Source organism: Protopterus annectens, chromosome 8.part0 (genome assembly GCF_019279795.1).
Source record: "Protopterus annectens isolate FY-2018-M chromosome 8.part0, PAN1.0, whole genome shotgun sequence".
Taxonomy (NCBI): domain Eukaryota; kingdom Metazoa; phylum Chordata; order Ceratodontiformes; family Protopteridae; genus Protopterus; species Protopterus annectens.
In genome coordinates this window covers 713,907,107-713,926,091 of record NC_056741.1, presented here as the reverse complement: position 1 = coordinate 713,926,091, position 18,985 = coordinate 713,907,107, and the positions used below count along the sequence as shown (strand labels likewise).

General features: G+C 42.2%; 1 protein-coding gene across 3 annotated transcripts in view; it reads left to right on the top strand.

The window, feature by feature from the left end:
• Positions 1-18,985, top strand: part of DAP3 (death associated protein 3) — a 1,113,059-nt gene that overhangs the window by 244,123 nt on the left and 849,951 nt on the right. The gene's annotated exons all lie outside the window — the stretch shown is intronic.

Sequence of the window (18,985 nt, the reverse complement as noted above, 5' to 3'; positions counted from 1 at the left end):
ACATTATAGCACACTTTTTGAATTGGAACATGACTCATGACTGGCAGCGAGACAGATCAGTTTTGTCTGTGTAGATTTATTCTGAGGATCACCTCATGTGGATCTGTTTGCTGCAGAATACAATCCCATGTTCCAGAGTTTTTATACTCCTTATCTTGTAATTTGAACCAAGAAGATGGAAGCCTTCAGTTTTTTTTTTCTTTGGACTTAAAAGTTTATGCCTTTCCACTCTTTTCCATGTTTTTCTCTTTCACATTCAGAGAGGGTCTAGAATGCTTGATGGGGGGAGGGGGGTGACCAGATGGCTTAGTAATACTTAGGCTGACAAGCCACGTTTTTTTTTTTTTTGCCAAGAGTGAGGAATTGGTGGGACATGAAGTTTTTACTGCCAACAGAAATACCAACCCTAAATTATTCCTAAAACATGCTGTCTACTCAGTCTTAGGAATGGAGTTAGTTACCATTACTGTTATGGTGACATGGTCCCCCTGTCCATCCTTACTTATACATTCTAACCCTAACTATTCCACTTCCGTTTACCCCAACCTTACACATTACATTACCAAAATCCCTTAATCCCTTTCCCTAACAGTACCACTATTTAGACATTTTGTCTGAAGTTTTTTTTTTTTATAGCAATTGCAAAAAATGGATTTGTTCATTTTGTAACTGATTTTGTTTTGATTATTTTTTTTTTTTGCAGACCAATGTATTTTTTTATTTAAATACGGTGTTCTGCAGTTTCCCCAACTCCTTTCTTGCATCCATTATAGCACAATAAACATTTTCATTCAGTACGACTTATTTTCATTAGCTATGCAAAAAGGTTCAGTATTTATCACTTAATTGAAATCCATACTTGGCCAAAATCTGTATTCAGAAACTACCCATTTACTGAGCAGTGTCATCACATGAATGAAGGGTGCCTTGTCCATTTCTGCATGAGTGCTCACAATGTTATGACTTCCAGTTTGTTTAATATCTCAGTTTTGGTACAGTTGGCTCGAAGAAAAAGAAAGTTAATTGAGCAACAGGTGTATATATTTGAAATTACATTAAGAAAGAAATAGATAATGTCCATCTACTTTTCACACAGCTTGCCTTTCTGCAGCTCACTTGGTTTTGTCTCTTTGTGTTAGATGCACAGGATTATGAGTAAATGGGAGGTGTTTGGTGTTACTAACATTGTAAATGCCAGGCTGTCCAAGTTCTTCAACCTAGAGTCCTACATCATGGAGAAAGACGGGTTCAGTCTTACACAACTGTCATGGTAAGTATATAACTTTTGTTTCTGGTCCACTGAACAGCAGCATGCAAGCAAAAGCTTGCTAGTCATTGAAATGTCCAGGACTGAGTTAATAGGATGGCCTCTACAAAGCCGTGATAGTCCTCACTACATGTCGATGAACTTGCACACACAGGAGGTACATAGCTGTTTTTTGGTGGTGCAGATGCTCACATCAGCTACAAGGAGAGGGTTAGGGCTTAACTGTAAACAACTTTTTTGCCAGGATGCTATAAGCATTAACAACTTCCATGGCTTTTTCATTGATGGCCCTTGTGGTTGACTCTTGCCTTTGCACTATGGACTCCCCAACAGAGGTGGAGTTAATGGGTTCAAGAGCTGTAGGAGGAAGCTTGATGGTCAGCAGGCTAGGAAGAAAAATCGTCATTGGAAAAAAAGTGGGTGCTCCGTATAGGACTAAATAAAGTGAGATGCTGACCAAGCATCCTCAGGTGAATGTAGTCTGTTTTTTGCCTTTTTTAATGTATGTGTTAGCAGATTCTATGCATTATCCACTTCAGTTTAGGTGCTACTGATAAAGACTAACATGCTTCTATAGTTTCTTTCATTATTTAAGTCTGTAAAAATTGCTTTGACATTGATATACAACTGTTTCCAAACTGTCACCGTTTATATATACTACAACTTTTTTTCCTTCACTGAAAATGGGCTTATACCCCAGTGAGATATCCCAGTTATTAAAAAAAAAAAAATCTGCAAGTTTGCCTGTCCCTCTGACTTTTTATGTATGGATTTTTCTTTTTCTCTGTCTAGCCATGGGAGGGATTTGTATGCTCTTTTGATACACTGTGTAGTGTGACTTCGTGGTGGGAACCTGAAGGATCAGCCTTATACTGTGCGGGGAACAGTGAGGCAGAATGGAGGGAATATCTCCTTACGGAAGTGAGGGGACATCTGTCCTGCGTGGCAAGTTAAACACTTCTCCATGATATCTTGTTTGGTATGTGCTAGTTAGGGTGAAAACAGAAAATTACAAATCACTCCAGATTGCTTATCAGATGATGGCTCCTCTCTGGTTCGATTGGCTGAATAGAGGCTGATATTAAACAGTCAGCAGAGGTGAAGTACTGAAAAAAAAACTGGCCAACTCACACAATGGTACATATATAGCTATGGGGGCATATATAAAACAACGTATTTAGATGTGTGGCCGGAGGAACAGGTATCAAGTGCAATAAAGAAAACGTGAAAGTATGTAAATCAGAAAGTACTGACTAAATTAAAACAAATGGAGATTAATGTTATTGGACTTGGATCACAAGGTGCAAACCATAAAAATGTTTATACTCCTTTTTATATTTTGTGCAAGGCAAACTTTCTTGACACCCGCTGCAGAGACTCATGTTAGCAATGGTGAAGTTAATTCAGGAGGTCTTATGGGATGAAAAGTGTTTTGGAGCAATGTGGGAAAAACAGACAATGCCAGTTGAGTTGGTGGATGCCAAGCCTAGATAACTATTACAAGGCAACAGAATTACAACTGTTCTACCTGATTCACTCTGAGAATATGAAGCAAGATGGAAAGAAATGTTGCTGTTGCAAGAAATGATGGAAAAAGAGGCAAAGAGACTGACTTTATGAACCTGTTATGCAAAAAAGAAATTACTGCAGTGAGGCATGTAGCTGATATAGTAAGGCAAAAGGAACTAAAAATATGGAGAAGGGAAATTTTTCTGGTAGTGATTGGGGCAAAAACACCAAGAAGAAGAGAAACATGGAACGTTAGAAAAGGAGAAACAAAGAAAATGGTTACTGGGAGCAATTAAGTACTGTAGTAAAGTTGATTATATTAAGAGAGGCAAGAGTTGAGTTTCACAAAATTGCAAAATACGTTTTCAGGGTCTCCAGGAAGAATTTAGCACAGAATAGGGCAACAAGGTATAGCACATGCAACCTCAAAATTTGGAGACTGTTTGATAGAACCCACAATAGAGGAAACTGAACTTAGGAATACACTAAGCAGGAAATCTATATATTTACATTAGAAAAAGTTAATTCAGAGAAAATTACATTAGATTGATTGGAAGAAGAGAACTGAGGTAAATTGTTAGGAATAGTGAAATGAGGTTTGTGTGACACCAAAATGTGCCACAGAACCAAGAAGCGTCATGATTTTTTTCCTTGGAAATGTTTGCACTACTGTTACATGCACTACGGTGTGTTTGGTGCATGGAACTTGGGAACTGTAAATGTATCTTAATTCAAGAAATCTTGAATTAAATATTAACAGGTATATATAATTACATGGTATATTCATGAACTAAGATGTAGTAGAGGAGTACCAAGTGTATAACTAGTAGAATTTAGAAAAAAAAATGCAGTAATAAGGGCATGGAAGCCAAGAACTAAGTCAAAATTTAATTAAATTGTAGCTGTGTTAGGTGAAATAGCAAATAGTGAACAAAAGACTAAGTTAAGTTATGTATTAAATGGTATCTGGCTGCAGTATATAAAGACATGAATGAACAAACAAGCAGAACCATTAGGAGGTCAGGAATTCCATGGTCATAAGGTGAATATAGACATTAAATTTAAAACAGACATGTATGACAATCAAGTGAATTTAGAGGCATGTGTTTCATATAAAATGAAAACTAGCTAAAGTGGCCTTGAGTATGTATCATAGGAGCTTTATTAGTCTAATGGCCCCAGGGCTTTTACAAGCCTAGCCAAGTTAAACCCATGTTCCCAAGGGTGTCTAGTTCAAGCGACATTAAAATCAGCACCTATTGCCCCTGTTTGAGGGACACAGGTGGAACCCCCAGGGTGAATTTCCCGTTATCCATCCGTCCAAATTATGCTTAAATAGGGCCAGTGAGGGGCTTTGTTTAATATGAATAGCAAGCTTGTTCCAAAGGTGGGGAAACCTCTGTGAGACCAATCTTTCTCTCCAGTAAGTTCTGTTGATGTCACATACCAGGTTAAGATCATTTAAGTGAGTGGCCAGTGTGCCATTTGACTTGCGAATGTGCAGCATTTCCATTAAAGCTGGATCAGAGATTGCTCTATATGCAACACACAGGTCACTTCTGAGCAGGCTGTATCACACAGAGTGAAGTGACAATGATTTTTGCCTGTCCACATAAGACAGGTCTTGAAGACCCTGAATTTTCTTTGTAAGGCTCCTTTGTGGTCTCTGCAGTTGCTGCAGGTGTTTGTAAAGGAAGATAACAAAAGGAGTGTTGTACTCTGTTATTGGCCTGATGAGGGAAGAGTATAGGGGGATTATAACCTCTTTTTTTTCTGGAGGCACTGGCCTTACTTACGAGATGAGCAGTATAAAATGCTCTTATTACCACTGTGGAGACATGGTGTTCAAAGTTAAGGTTGCTGTTAACTTGTGTGCCCAGATCTCTCACGACTGACTGTATGCTTAGGGTATTGCTATTGATGTTAGTTTGCAGGAGCATCACCCTTGCCTAAGGGGTTGATAATGCATTGTTTTGCATTAAGTTTAAGACCAGGACTTTGGCACCAGTCATTAGTCTTCTTAACACCTTATTGCAGGATGTTCACATTGCTAGGGGTTTCAGTGATCACTCTGTTTGCAGTCATCAGCAAACTGTCAGCCACAGTACTTTAGTTTTAGCCTGTACTTTGGAGAAGTAGATTGCGAACAGTAGGGGTCCCAGAATCAATCCCTCTGGAACACCGCTGGTTACTGTTCTGTTAGAGGAGGTGGAGTCAGTTTGCAACCCACCTGAAAATATATGGGTTGATATCTAGCTGGGTGAGTTTATGAATGCTGCCTGAGTGGAGGTTTGTGTCAAAGGTCTTGGCTAAGTCTAGGTAGGCCATATGCACAGATTTGCCCTTGTCCAGGGCCTTGGTGACTGTCTCAAAGTCCACCAGGTTTAACGAGCATGATCTCTCCTTGACAAAGCCACATTGGGTCGGATTGAGAGTTTGGAGATTTCCTATCTCTTTGTTAATAAGGTCCACGATGATTCGTTCCATGGCCTTGCAGATAAGGCTGGTCAGGCTAATGGTTCTATAGTTCCGGGGTTGGTGGATGCACCCCTTATGTGCCAAGGAATGATGGTAGCTGTTTTCCATTCCATTGGAACAAAGCCATTGCTTAGGCTGTGATTGAGAAGTTTGCCCAATGGTGATGCTAATTCCTTTTTTAACCCATGTAGAACACAGCCCTGGATGTTGTTTGGTCCCATAGAAGCTGTAATGATTTTGGCCTTGGCGAGGGTGGTTAATACCTGCTCCTCGGAGATGCAAGGTGAGGGACAGGTGTTAGGGATGCTTTGGAGTATGTGTGGCAGGTACAGTGAAATTAAGTTTTCACTGAACCGGTCAGCCAGCAGGTTTGCTATATCTACATGTTCTGTATATGTAGTACCATTTACTATGAGTTCAGTGCATATCTGGGCTTTACCTTTGAGGTTATGGATGTAACTAAAGAACTCCTTGTGGTTATCCTTAGTTAGGTATCCTAATTTGGATATGTACTTAGTTTTGGAGGACTTCACTAGAAGTCTTATTTGTTTAAGTTGAGGAGCGAGTGTTTCCATTTTTGAGACCGTTCCTTCCTTCTCTTAGACAGTTATTTCTTTCTCCTGTTGTGTAGCCTATTAATGGCAGTTGCCACCAGGCAGGTTTGTTTTTCCTTTAAGATCTTGCTTTGTTTCTATCAGGTATGGCAGAGTAAATACAATTGTACAGGTGCTCATATAAAGCATTGGTGTACAACTCAGCATAGGTGTTTGTTCCATCAGTGGGGGTGGGGGAGAGGCTGTGAAGTTATTTATGCTGTCACTTAAGAGGCTGTAATTGACCTTGCAGAAGTTTTTAATTCTAGTTGTTGCTTGGGGGGGGGCATTGTATAATAGTTACTTCTAACGATACTGATTTGTGGTCAGATCTCACCAGGGATGGGCACACACTGGGGGTGGTGCAGTGGCCCCTCATGTTAGTGAGCACCAGATTCAGGATGTTTGAGCATCTTGTGGGTTTGTTAGCCAGCTGGTCCAGGGCATTGAAGTTAACAAAATCCAGGAACCTTTGGGCAAGTGAGTTGGAACACATAATTTATCCAGTCAATGGATGGGTAATTAAAGTCACCCAAAACCAGGGTGTTTGTGTCTTGATTGAGTCAGGTAGAACCAAGCAGGCTGAGTAGATGTCCTGATTCATGGAGGGGGTCCTACAGCTGGCAATGACCTGAAGAGGGGTCTTGTAGTCAATTGCACCTGAAGTAATTCAAGGGAATTGTGCTGTTTAACCAATCTTGAGGTGTTCAACAGTCACCAAAAATCTCAGCAGAAACACAGCAGTAAAAATGCTTTCCTTTCAGTATATCATAAAATGCCAATAGCAAATTATACCGGAGTCAGAAAATTAATAGGAGACCTGATTTTGTTAATTTGACCAGGGAAGAGAGGGAAGCTTTGAAGATGCTGCAGATGGATAGATCAGTATTCATTAGACCTGCTGATAAGGGTGATTTTGTGGTTGTGATGGAAGGAGCCCAGGGAGCACCATAAGTGCTTTCCTACCCAGGCCCCTCCATAGACATCTTCCTCAGAACCTCAAAAAAAAGGTTCCAAAATTATCAGATCCAAAGCTTTCAGATCCGAAACATTGTACAGCTCTATCTGTCATGTCCACAATCCCCAGTTCTCCCCAGAGCCGGTGTCTTCGAGGCTGAAGTACCCTTTTTGCAACAGTCGTCTTGGCCACCCTCCACATCCTCTTCCATTAGGTCCTGTTGTAGTCTTTCTGAAGTGGAGGTGGATAGGATGATGAGAAAATTCTTCAGAACACAAATCCAGATGTGTGTTTTGCTAGCTCCATCCCCCACCAGATCCATGAGCTGTCAAGCTGCTTTTCTACCCGCTATTACTCCTATGATCCAACCAGTCATTTAGGAGCCCATGGATCTGAAAGCTGCGGGAGTCTATGCATCTGATCGAAGAGATCTTCCTACTTCAACTCCGACTACATCCCTGATCCAATCGGTTCTGACTCTGTGGTGGGAGCAAGATGGTTCTTGGAGCCGAAGCATCATCATCATTGGATCCAAGAGGATGACTTCGCCTCCGATATTTTCAGAGCTGTCGCTTCTTCTTTGAGCCGCATTGCTTGATAGCTCTGCTGTGACCCCTCCCTCGGAGAGGGGGATCAGAGAGACTTTGCTATTGTTTGCTCCCAAGATTCTCAGCTCCTGAAGGATTGTCCTTGGTCTCTCCGTGTCCCTCTGTCTTCGAGGTGTTGGAAAGAGTTTTCTCTCAGCCGAGGGTAATGTCAACTCTCCTGTCTTCGGATCCATACCATACCATGTTACTTCTCTAGATCCTGTGTCTGAACCTTCACATCCTACACTTAAGGGACAACCAGCCCAGAATAGCTTCCAAACAGTTCCATTTATGGAGCTCCCCATCTCTTCTGATACCTTGCCGGAACATCCGACTGAATTGGTCCCTTGTAAGAGAATGTGCGATAGGAAGCACTTGGATACCTCACAAGAAACCCTCACAGAAGACACCAACTTTGAGGGAGAAGCTTCCCCTAGATCTCTACTGGAAGATGTCTCATTTGGAGACCTCCTAGAGATCCTTTGCCAGAAAAGTGGTTAGTTTGTCCAAACCCTTTCCCAGGAGGAATCTGTGTTTTTGGAAGCTTTCAGTTCTGACCCATGTACATCTTGGGCTACTCCCCTGGGATGAACTTTTAGATCATTTCCCACAGGGCGGGGAAGGAACCGGAATCTGCAACCTACCCTGAAATGTCCAGATAAAATGCCAAGTGCCCCGGCAGATAAACAGCATTGGATGAGAGAGATTCCTGTAGATCCCATGGTTGTTGCATCAGCCATGAAGGAGCTTGCAGAAGAGCTGCACTGTCCATCCCCCTAACAGGGAGTCTAGGGCTTTGGACAGATTTGGGAAGTGGGTTTATGCATCAGCGACTTTTGCATTGTGATCGCTGAACTACCTGGTACATTTCACCAGATTATAGAGGGACTTAATAAAGGAATTCTCTAATTCTGTCCCAGGGCCCATGTCATCAGAGGAACAGAAATCCTTTTCCTTGCAATTGGTCACCCTATAGTCCATTTCAAACACATCTGTGAGGTTAATCTCACAAGCTACAGAAGGTACCACAGTGGTGGCCGGTTCAGGTATATCCATAAGTAGGCATGTCTGGATGCAGTTATGCAATTTCACAGAACCCTTCATGGCATCATTCATCAGTGCTCCCTTTGATGGATCATCCTTGTTTGGCCCAGCAGTAAGAGACAGTCTCCCGTAGTGAACAGGATGGAAAGACCTTGTCTGCAGTTGAGTTTGCTTTTCTGCAAAACAGAGACCCTTTTCAAGAAACCAGCATGGTGGTAGAAAATGTGGTTTAAGATGTTTCAAGGTCCTTTCCAGGAGTCACATGGAGACTTCCCCCAGAGGCAGAGGGGAAAAAATCTTTGTAACCATAGACATCACCTGCATGGCAGAGGGGGTCTGCAGAATCAAAGATTCCGAGATTCTTTCTTGGACAGGTCCTTCAAGCGATGTTCTTCATGTTTCACTGTTGCAGTCATCACACTTGGGTTATCTGCCTGCAGGTGTAGCCATCAGTTGGCCCAAATACCAGAGTCTTGGGATTTCTGCGTCAGATGCTGTTGCCTCATCCATGACATCAGGTAGTCAGGGGTATAAAACATGCAGCCGATGCCATTACATCAGCTTTTCTTGCCGTGTGGGAGCCCAAAGCAGAAGCAGTTCGCAAGTGCCAGTCGGCAGCTACCTGAAATTTTTGTTTTTCGAGTTTCAAACCTGAAGTCTTCTAAAGCCAAGTACCCCGTTGGGGATCCTTTTTTCTTGCTCTAACAGACGTCAGAAAAAGTTAACAATTGTCTTGCCTGTGGAAAGCAAATACCTCACAGAGATTTTCCTTCTTACTGCCTTACTTGTTTAGGCCCAGACCACGACGTCCCTCACTGTCGGTTTTATGCCTTGTTCAATGCCCGAACTGTTTGTCTTTGGGCTATTTTTGTCTCTAAATTCTTTCGCCCTCATGCTCTGTATTCCATATATAAATGCAAAGAAAGACAGAGAGGGACCACATAGGTCCAAAACTGCAGACAATGCTTCCGTTAAGCTAGTCGCCAGTCTGCCAGTACTCAGTGAGGCACTTTCGCAGCCCCTATTGCCCGCTTCAGATTTGCAGGCCTCTACTGAGACCCATTCGGAGTCCGGTGTGCCGCGATATGCTTCTTCGACTATGGAACCTGCGGATGTCTGTACCTTGGATGGGTCCGGAGCCACTGTGCAGGAACCGGCTTCTGAGGGTATATTCAGACCTTCCGATGTTTGTATCAAACAGTCTATTTCATTAATGACTAAATCTACCGAATTTCTCAAGCCCAGAGTTTGCACTACGCCTAGGAAACAGATGACCAAAGCACATTCTCAAGCTCCCATGCCACAGAAACAAATGCTTAGGATGGCTGAAGACCTTATTACTTTAATTAGGGGAAGCCAGCCTTCCCCCTCTAAAAGACAAAGAATTGATTTTCCTTCTGATTCTTCAGACCATGAGTCTGATTACTGTGACCCCTGTGATTACCAGGACATACTCTTATCTACTTATGAGGACTCGGATGAAGAGGTTTCAATCCTCTCAGCCTCCCCCCCCAGAGGACCTTTCTTTCGATGAAACCTTGCATATACCGTAAGAGAGCATTTCCGCTGGGAATGCTAGGACTACCCTCGGTCCAAAAGGGACTCTGGGAATTTTTAGACTTTCCAGAGCGTAGGCCTGTAGCTATTCCCCCTGTCATGGATCTTGTAGATGTCTTCATGGGAATCCAGCCTTACCCCTGATGCTTCACCATCTCCTGCTAGGAAACCTGACCGGTACTGCCGAGTACCTGAATTTCTCTTTAAAAATCTCACTGCGGATCCAGAGACCATTTCCCAGGGTCCTAAAGGTATTAAGGCTTCTACAGACAAAATCCTTACCCATTCGGACAGGTATTTTATACCTCTGCAACTGTTGCCATCAGGGCTTTAAATTGCCAGTTTCACATGTTGAAGTACCAGCAGCACATTACTGATCTAATTAAACAAATAATGTTGTTGATTCCTGATTGTGCAGAAAATAAGGACTTATAAGACCATGCATTCTGCAAACCAAGTTGGTAAACATGCTTTGCAGTGTAGTTTTGATGTTTTAGAAGCATCTTGCAGGGCTGCTGTCACTGGGTCTGTTCTGAGAAGGCATGTTTGGCTGAAGGTACAAATCTTGCCAGACCATTTCAAGGCAAAATTACTTGATGTTCCATTAAACCAAGAATGTTTGTTTGGCTCTAAAGCAGAAGTTCTTAAAAAGATGGAGGAAAAAGCTAAATCCATGCAAACTGTTAAAGATTTCTTACAGGTACAGCCACCTAGGTTCAGTAGGCATTGGCCTTCAAAAAACTGGTCATTTCCAGTCCCTTCCAGACCTTCTCAGCCCAAACCCAAGGGCAACAGACCACAAAGACTACAGTCTCAGGGTATCCACAGATCTAAACAATGGAGTGCTCCCTCATCAAAAAGTGGGAGTGGTAAGCCACCCCCTGTGGAAAACGTTCCCAATGACTTGGCCTTAATCCTTCCCAGCCATGCCCAAGTACTTGCACTCCTAGGAGGAAAACTCGCTCTGCATGCAAAAAACTGGGCGTATATTACCCAAGACCGATGGGTCTTAAACATTGTATCCCAGGGATACAGATTCTGTTTCCACTCTCTGCCAACCCCATGTGGATTGCCAGACCTTCCTCCAGACCAGTGGAGAGAGGCCCAAAAGCAAGTACTTTTTCTTCTCACTATCAGGGCTATTCAACCTGTGCCAACAGAGCAGAGGGGACAGGGTTTCTACTCCAGGCTGTTTCTGGTGCCCAGGAAAAAGAACTCTTGGTATCCTATTCTGGATCTGTCATCCCTAAACACCCTCCTGGTGGTACCAAAATTCAAAATGCTTAGTCTCCAGCAGCTGCTTCCTATGCTAGCCAAGGACTCCTGGCTGGTCACCCTAGACTTAAAAGAAGCTTATCTGCACAACCCCATAATGGAATCTTGCAGGAAATATCTACATTTTAGGACAGGCTGTATGCACTATCAGTTCTCTGCACTTCCCTTTGGCTTATCTACTGCACCCAGGGTATTCACAAAATGCTTGGGTCCAGATATTGCTTACTGCAGGCAGAGAAATATTAAAATTTACCCATACTTGGACGATTGCCTGATTCAGGCGGACAGTTCGGAATTGCTACTTCAGCACCTGACGTTTGTAAAGAGACTCCTAACTTCTCTGGGGTATACCATCAATGAAAATAAATCCCATCTGATACCCAGCCAAAAGATTGTATTCCTGGGAGCAAGCTTGAACACAATTTCCCAGATGGCATTCCTCTCTCCAGAAAAGCAGGTTTGACAACTTATTTCAAACTACTGGCCACCCAATCCCAGCTATCTGTAAGAAAAATACTGCAAGCCCTAGGGTTCATGGCCTCATGTATTCTACTGATTCCATATGCAAGACTGCATATGGGGAAACTTCAGTGGTACTTAAAAAGTCTCTGGTGTCAACATTCCCAGGACCTGGAAACAGTGATTCTTATCATTCCTTCCCTAAGGAAAGAGTTCCTTTGGTGGTCAGAGGCTTGCAACCACAACAAGGGACTCCTTCTCACAACCCCTGCCATCCAAACTCTGACAACAGACTCATCAGACTGTGCATGGGGGGCTCACATGGCAGGCAAATGCATCCATGGCAAATGGAGCACAGGACAAATTCATCTGCATATCAATCAAAAAGAAATGTTAACTGTACAGAATGCACTGACAACTTTCAAATACCTTATCCTGCCAGAACAAATCCTGATAAAGACGGACAACACCACAGTTATGTGGTACATAAGCAGGGGGGAACTCACTCCTACCCACTCTGCAGGTTAGCTATGGCTCTGTGGAACACAACCTTAAGCAACCAAGTGCACCTGCAAGCTCAATTCCTGCCAGGTAAACAAAATTCACTGGCGGACGACTTAAGCAGAAATCTAATGGACCCACACGAGTGGAAACTGGAACCAAACTCATTCAAACTTCTAATACACAGGTAGGGGGACACCAGAGGTGGATCTCTCTGCGTCCCCCCAAAACCATCAACTAAACAAATTTTGCACCGGAATTCCCCTCAGCCAAGCTTGGAAAGTGGTTGCCCTATCCTTCACATGGAAAAACCTCTCAATCTATGCCTTTACCCCTCTGCCCCTCCTTCCAAGAGTACTCCTCACAATCCAACAGGACAGGCAAAGGGCCATCCTTATTGCACCAGACTAGCCACACCAGCACTGGTACCCACTCCTACACAGTCTGACAGCATTGCCACCTACATCAGACCCCCTCTCTGCTGTCCCAGCAGGAAGGACAGATTTTGCATCCTCTGCTGCAAACCCTGAACCTGGCACCCTGGCTTATTCCCTGAATACATCACCAGCAACCCTCCGCTAACAGGTGCTGGATGTTATCCTTGAGGTCAGGAGGCCCAGTACTAGGAAATCCTATTCAGAAAACTGGGATAGATACTGTTCTTGGAACCAGTCTCAAGGGAAGGACACAGCCATGCTCTCCTTGCCTTAAATGCTAGATTAGTTAGCAGAGTTGCTTCACAAAGGCCCATCCCTTCTCATAAGTTAAGATTCATGCCTCTGCCATCTCAGCTCAATACAGTACTGAGACACCCCACTTCTCTCACCCTCTGATCAAACATTTCCTGAGAGGAGCTAACAATTTAATACCCCCCAAGGAGAGTCCCCACTCCTGCTTGGGACCTTAACTTTGTATTAGAGAAGCTCACACTTCCCCCTTTTGAGCCTTCTGCTACAGCAAAGTTAAAATTCCTCTCTTGGAAAACAGCCTTACTGCTAGCCATCACTTCAGCGAGAAGAGTTACAGGCTGTTATGGCTGTGGAGGACTTCATTATCTTCCATGCGGACAAGGTTTCCTGTAGGACTATCTTTTATGCCCAAGGTGGTATCCAGTGTGGCTTTAAACCAATCCATCCATTTGCCAACCTTTTTTTCTAATCCTCAGAATAAAGGGGAAAGGATCCTGCACTCCTTGAGCGTGCACAGACAGTCAGGTTCTACCTTGACAGGACTAAACCTTTCAGAAAATCTGACCAGGTGCTAGTCATCTTTGCTACAGGGGTAGAGAGCAAGGCCATTTTGAAACAATCCATTTCTTAATTGATAGCACACTGCATCCATTTCTGCTACAAACACCCTGGAAAACCTACCCCACAGGGGATCAGGCCTTCATTCCACTAGGGCTACCTCAACCTCCACAGCTTTTCTCAGGGGAGTCCCTACCAGGGACATCCTGGAAGCTGCAGCCTGGAGTTACCACTTACCTATCTTTTCTAAATCCAGAGCTGAATTTGCCACAGCAGTCTTACAAGGCCTGCTAGCCAGCCCTACTACTTCTTGACTGCCTCCACCCTTCCTCAGCTTTGGGAATCAACCCGTGTGTGATGACTGCAACAGTGAAATACGAAGAACATAGTACAGTTCTGTCCACTTACCATAAATGTAGATGTTCGAGTGTTTTCACTGTTGCAGTCCTGGTTACCCTCCCTCCACTCCCCTGTCTTTCTAGACTTTCTACCTTTCTCTTTTTTGCCCATATCTTATGAAATGGTATTTACTTTTTACTGGAGGTGTTCCACACCATTTGATTGCTTCTTATTTTGGGAGCTCCTAATATCTGGGGCAAGAAAAACTGATGTAATGGTGTCGGCTGCATGTTTTATACCCCTGACGAACTGACGTCATGGATGAGGCGACAGCATCTGACGCAGAAATCCCAACACTCTGTTATTTGGGCCGACTGAGGGCTACCTGCAAGCAGATAACCCAAGTGTGATGACTGCAACAGTGAGTACACTCGAACATCTAAATTTATGGTAAGTGTACACAACTGTACTTTTCTGGAAGGTTGCCAGACTGTCCATCTCCGGATGCAGTCGGGGACATCTGTCCTTGCACCAAGACACCTGGCTAGCCATCACGAATGACTTTTGGGTGCAAAGGATCATATCCAGAGGATATTTCATTCCCTTTTTACAAAGTCCAGTAAAACCAAATAACATTTTCCACAGTGTTCCACCCAATTCACAGGGTGCTAGCAGCTCAAGAAATTGAAAAAGTACTAGACGAGAGTCATCCAGGAGGTCCCACCAGATCAGAGAGTATCCAGAATTTACTCAACGTAATTTTTAGTGTTGAAAGATAGGGGACCTGAGACCAGTTTTGGACCCAAGTTATCTGAACCAATGCATAAAGAACACCAAATTCCAAATGGTCACAGTCCACTTCATTCTTTCCTTTCTTCAGAAAGACAACTGAATGTGCTCAGTCGATCCTCAAGATGTGTACTATCATGTCAAATGAACAGGTGCTCCCGAAAGTATCTGCACTTCCTGCTGGGAACCAGTCATTACCAGTTCAGACCCCTGCCCTTTGGTCTCACCACAGCCCCCAGGATGTTCACCAAATACATGGCAATGATAGCAACTAACCCGAGACTGCTGAGACTGCTTGGACTCTGTTTTCCTATTTAGATGACTGGCTTTTTACTGCACCAACCAGGCATCTAGTAATAAAAGGCAGAAATGATTTACATCACTTGGCACTCTCACTGGAAATCACCATCAGCATGCACAAATCTCATCTTCAACCAGTTCAAGTAATGGACTTCATAGGGGGCTCGCTTGGACACAAGTCAGTTGTCTAGTTTTTTCTGCCTCAGAAAAGAATTCTTACATTGAGTACACATGCCTATTCCAGCACCCCGGCAAGATCGATCATCAAAAGTATTGGGTCCGATGGCTGCCACTATAACTTTGATTCCGACTGTTCGCTTACACATGAGAATTCTCCAGTGGACTCTAGTGGTGCAGTGGTCCTTTCATTGGTATCCCTTGAGTCACCCCATAAAATTGTCGAGTGTGCAGAAATTCTCTTCTTTGGTGGGCCCACTCTGAGAAGATTGAGCTATGTTGTCCATTTATCCCCTCCAGCACCACGTTGATTACAGATGACTCCCAGTTGGGGTGGGGGATTTAGTCAGGACGTACTGTTCAAGGCATATGGTCAGTACAAGAGACCAATTTGCATTTCAGTGTACTAGAGATGAGAATGGTACTTCTAGCGTTGCAGGCCTTTCAGAGCTTTCTCCCTCAAGGGACTAATGCAATACAAATGGACATGTCACTAATCTGGTACATCAAACATGGCGAACCAGATCCTTTCCCCTTTGTTGAGAAGTAATGAGGGTATGGCAGTGGGCAGTCTCTTCCAACTGCTTTGTAGTCGCAACGCACATACTGGGGAAGTCCAACCTTCTAGCAGACAGGCCCAGCAGGACCATCCTCTTGCCTCATGAGTAATCTCTCAAACAGTCAGTGGCAAACATGATCTTCCACAAGTGGGGTCAACCTTGCTGTGACCTATTTGCATCCCTGTTCAACAACAAATGTAGTAGGTTCTTTGTCCTTATCCCTCCTCAGAGGACAGTCACCAAGGGATGTTCTAGTCCATGTTTGCCCCCCCCCCCCAGTCTCCTTTATGCTTACTCTCCTTTGTATCTCATCCTCATATTTCTTCATAAAGCACTTTGGTTGAAAAGCAGTGTGATCCTCATTTCTCCCTTCTGGCCTCGACAGGTACGGTTTCCTTTCCTTTCGTCTCACTTAATATGTCCCCCTTGGATGCTGGATCCCAGTCCAGACCTCCTATCTCGCCCATCAGGCAGATTCACTGAGATGTTGTAGGCCTCAAGTTGATGGCATGGTTTCTCCAATTCTGATGATGGCTAGACATTCCATGCTGTCCTCCCCAGTTTGAAAAGTTTTGGTCTTTTCCCATAAAGCTTTTACTAGAATAGTTTACAAGAGTAAATGTAGAAGATTCACTATTTAAGCTCATCAGAAACAATTAGATGGGGGTGGAGCCTGAATGGCTAACTGAAAGCAGCCGTATTTTAGAGCGCCATATAACTAGTTAAATAAGGCAAGAAAAAAATGCTCTTTTTTGTTTTCTCCAAAGTATAAAATCTTATAGATAAAGGACTAGTTTACATGATTTTAAACTTTGGAGAAGTTTTACAAATAATTTCCCATCAAAAAGCTTGGAGATATATTCACTTGTTAAAATGAGCAACTCAAAGAATTCTCACCAGGATGCTGCCTTAAAGAAGGAACTACAACAGATGGCATCTACCCTGCAGGAGTTGTCTTTGAAGATGGATAATTTTAGAGAGAACCTGGAAAATCTTAAAACAAGCAGTCAGACAAGCTGACACCCTCAAGGAAATGCTACACCACCACCAGAAAAGGATAACCGGAATAGAGGTTTCTCTAAATGACTTAGAAAGCAGACTTAAGGAAGAGGAAACGCAGAAAGAACTGCTTCTTAAACAAAACACTTGGTTGGTTAATAAAGTAGATTGCTTGGAAAATAGGAAGAGGAGAAATAACATCAGGATTTTTTGGATTACCTGAAAACACAGTGTGAGGATATTATTTTGTATCGAGCTGGATCCCTGACTTTTTATATTTAAAAGAAGGACTTTCCTTTGACATTGAAAGGGCACACAGAGCTCTTGGGAAACCTGCCACTAACTCACTCTCCTCCTAGGTCAGTAATTATCAAATTTCTTTCATACTTTGACAAGGAACAGATTTTAAGATCTGCTTGGAGGAGGGCACCTCTAAAATATAAACAGAGCCTGATAAGATTTGATAACTATTCATCTAGAATAATGGAACAACTATTCATCTAGAATAATGGAACAACTATTCATCTAGAATAATGGATCAACTATTCATCTAGAATAATGGAACAAAGGAAAAAAGTGTGGCTAATAGTTTCTGAAACAAAATAACATCAAGGCACAACTTGCATATCCAGCTAAGATAAAAATACTGTATGCCAACGAGATGAGGACTTTTATTGACTTAGAGGAAGCCTCTTCATTTATTAAAACTAATAATGTGATTACTTAACCAGAAGATATGGATTGGATCTCGCCTTCTCTCAAGAGAACAAAAGAAACAAATGTCTGCACAGATGTCAAAAAGAAGCAAAAGACGGCTACTGTTGCAGTGAAATCTCTCAAAGCATCTTCTATGATGTGAATTGTTTTAACATTACTTTAAACAACCAATTTTACTGCTTGGAATTTTAAAACAAAGGTAACTAACTACTGGAATCTTTATCTATATTTTTTGAAATTCAATGACACGAGAGTTTTCACATTACCTCAGGTATGTAAAACTGGGTACTTTTCTTTCACAGAAGGAGGGTTATATAGCACATAAAATATTTATACTGTAAATCAACATACATAGTATATGTGTATTTTCTCTTAATTTTCTCTCTTCTCTCTTTTCTCATTATTTATTTTAACTGCATCGTCTCCCTTTCTAAATTCTCTCCTGTTTACTATACTAATATAGTTTGTATATATTTAATATCTCACTATCTATACATTTATAAGTAATAGTCTAAAATATTTTTAAGGTAGACTAATTGGAATAGTGAACTTAATTATTACAATATGTATTAGATTAATGATGGTCACTATTATGCATATTGGGATTGGGGACATGTCGGTGATTAACTCTGAAATGTTCCATTCATGTACATATGTCATATGTCCTTTGAATTATTTCCTTTTAGTATTAACAAATAGATAAAAATGGAGGGAAACATTTACTGTTGGTTAAGAGAAGTGAAGCTTTCTTCACTTTCTATTTGCATTGCCATAGCAACAGTAAATTGCTGCAGTTTCTAAGGGCACTGTGAATTTGCAAAGTGCATTTAGCTTTACAGATGAGAAAAAGTAATGTTTAGTTATTAAAATGAAAAACAATCTAAACTCAGTAAAACAAATACATAATAGGATTATTTGTAAATATTTTATGACTTATCCTCACAGGATTACATATTTCTGGAAACGCAACTGAAATGTTCCCAAACTACATGTGCACTGAAATGTAGCTGCCTGATTAAAAAGTATTACTTTAACGGTGGTGGTGCTGCGGTAGCATTGTCGCCTTACAGTAAGACATTGTCCTGTTCGATTCTCAGCTAGAGCGTCTTCTGTGTGGAGACATGCATGAATGGGCATACCTTCGTTGAAGGTTGTGCATCAGAGCTGGCAACTCTGCACGTAAAAATCTACTGCCAATCATTAGCGGACCGGAGTTCCGCTGTGGCGACCCCTATCCAGGAAAAGCAGAAAGAGACAAACTCACACTAGCATGCTGATTTCACAAGCTGTCTGCACTGTAAAAGTTACATTTTATATGTTACTTGAAATTATCAGTCTCTAGAGCATATGAAAAGATACATATTACTTTTTGCAACATGTTATCTTTACAGTTACCTCACACTCTGTGCAAACTCACTTGGTAACTGATAGCTATTCATTTAAAATATCAGTTTAAATATTAAATGTGCCCTTGAAATGCTATTGACATTTTGACAAAATATAATCTGAACTGTAAAATGAATGACTTGAAAGAAGTAAAGTAATGCATAGATTTCAAAGACAGTTCTTGACACTACAGTAAAAGTAAAAATATAATTCACAAGGAAGTATTGAAATGTTTTAGTCTTC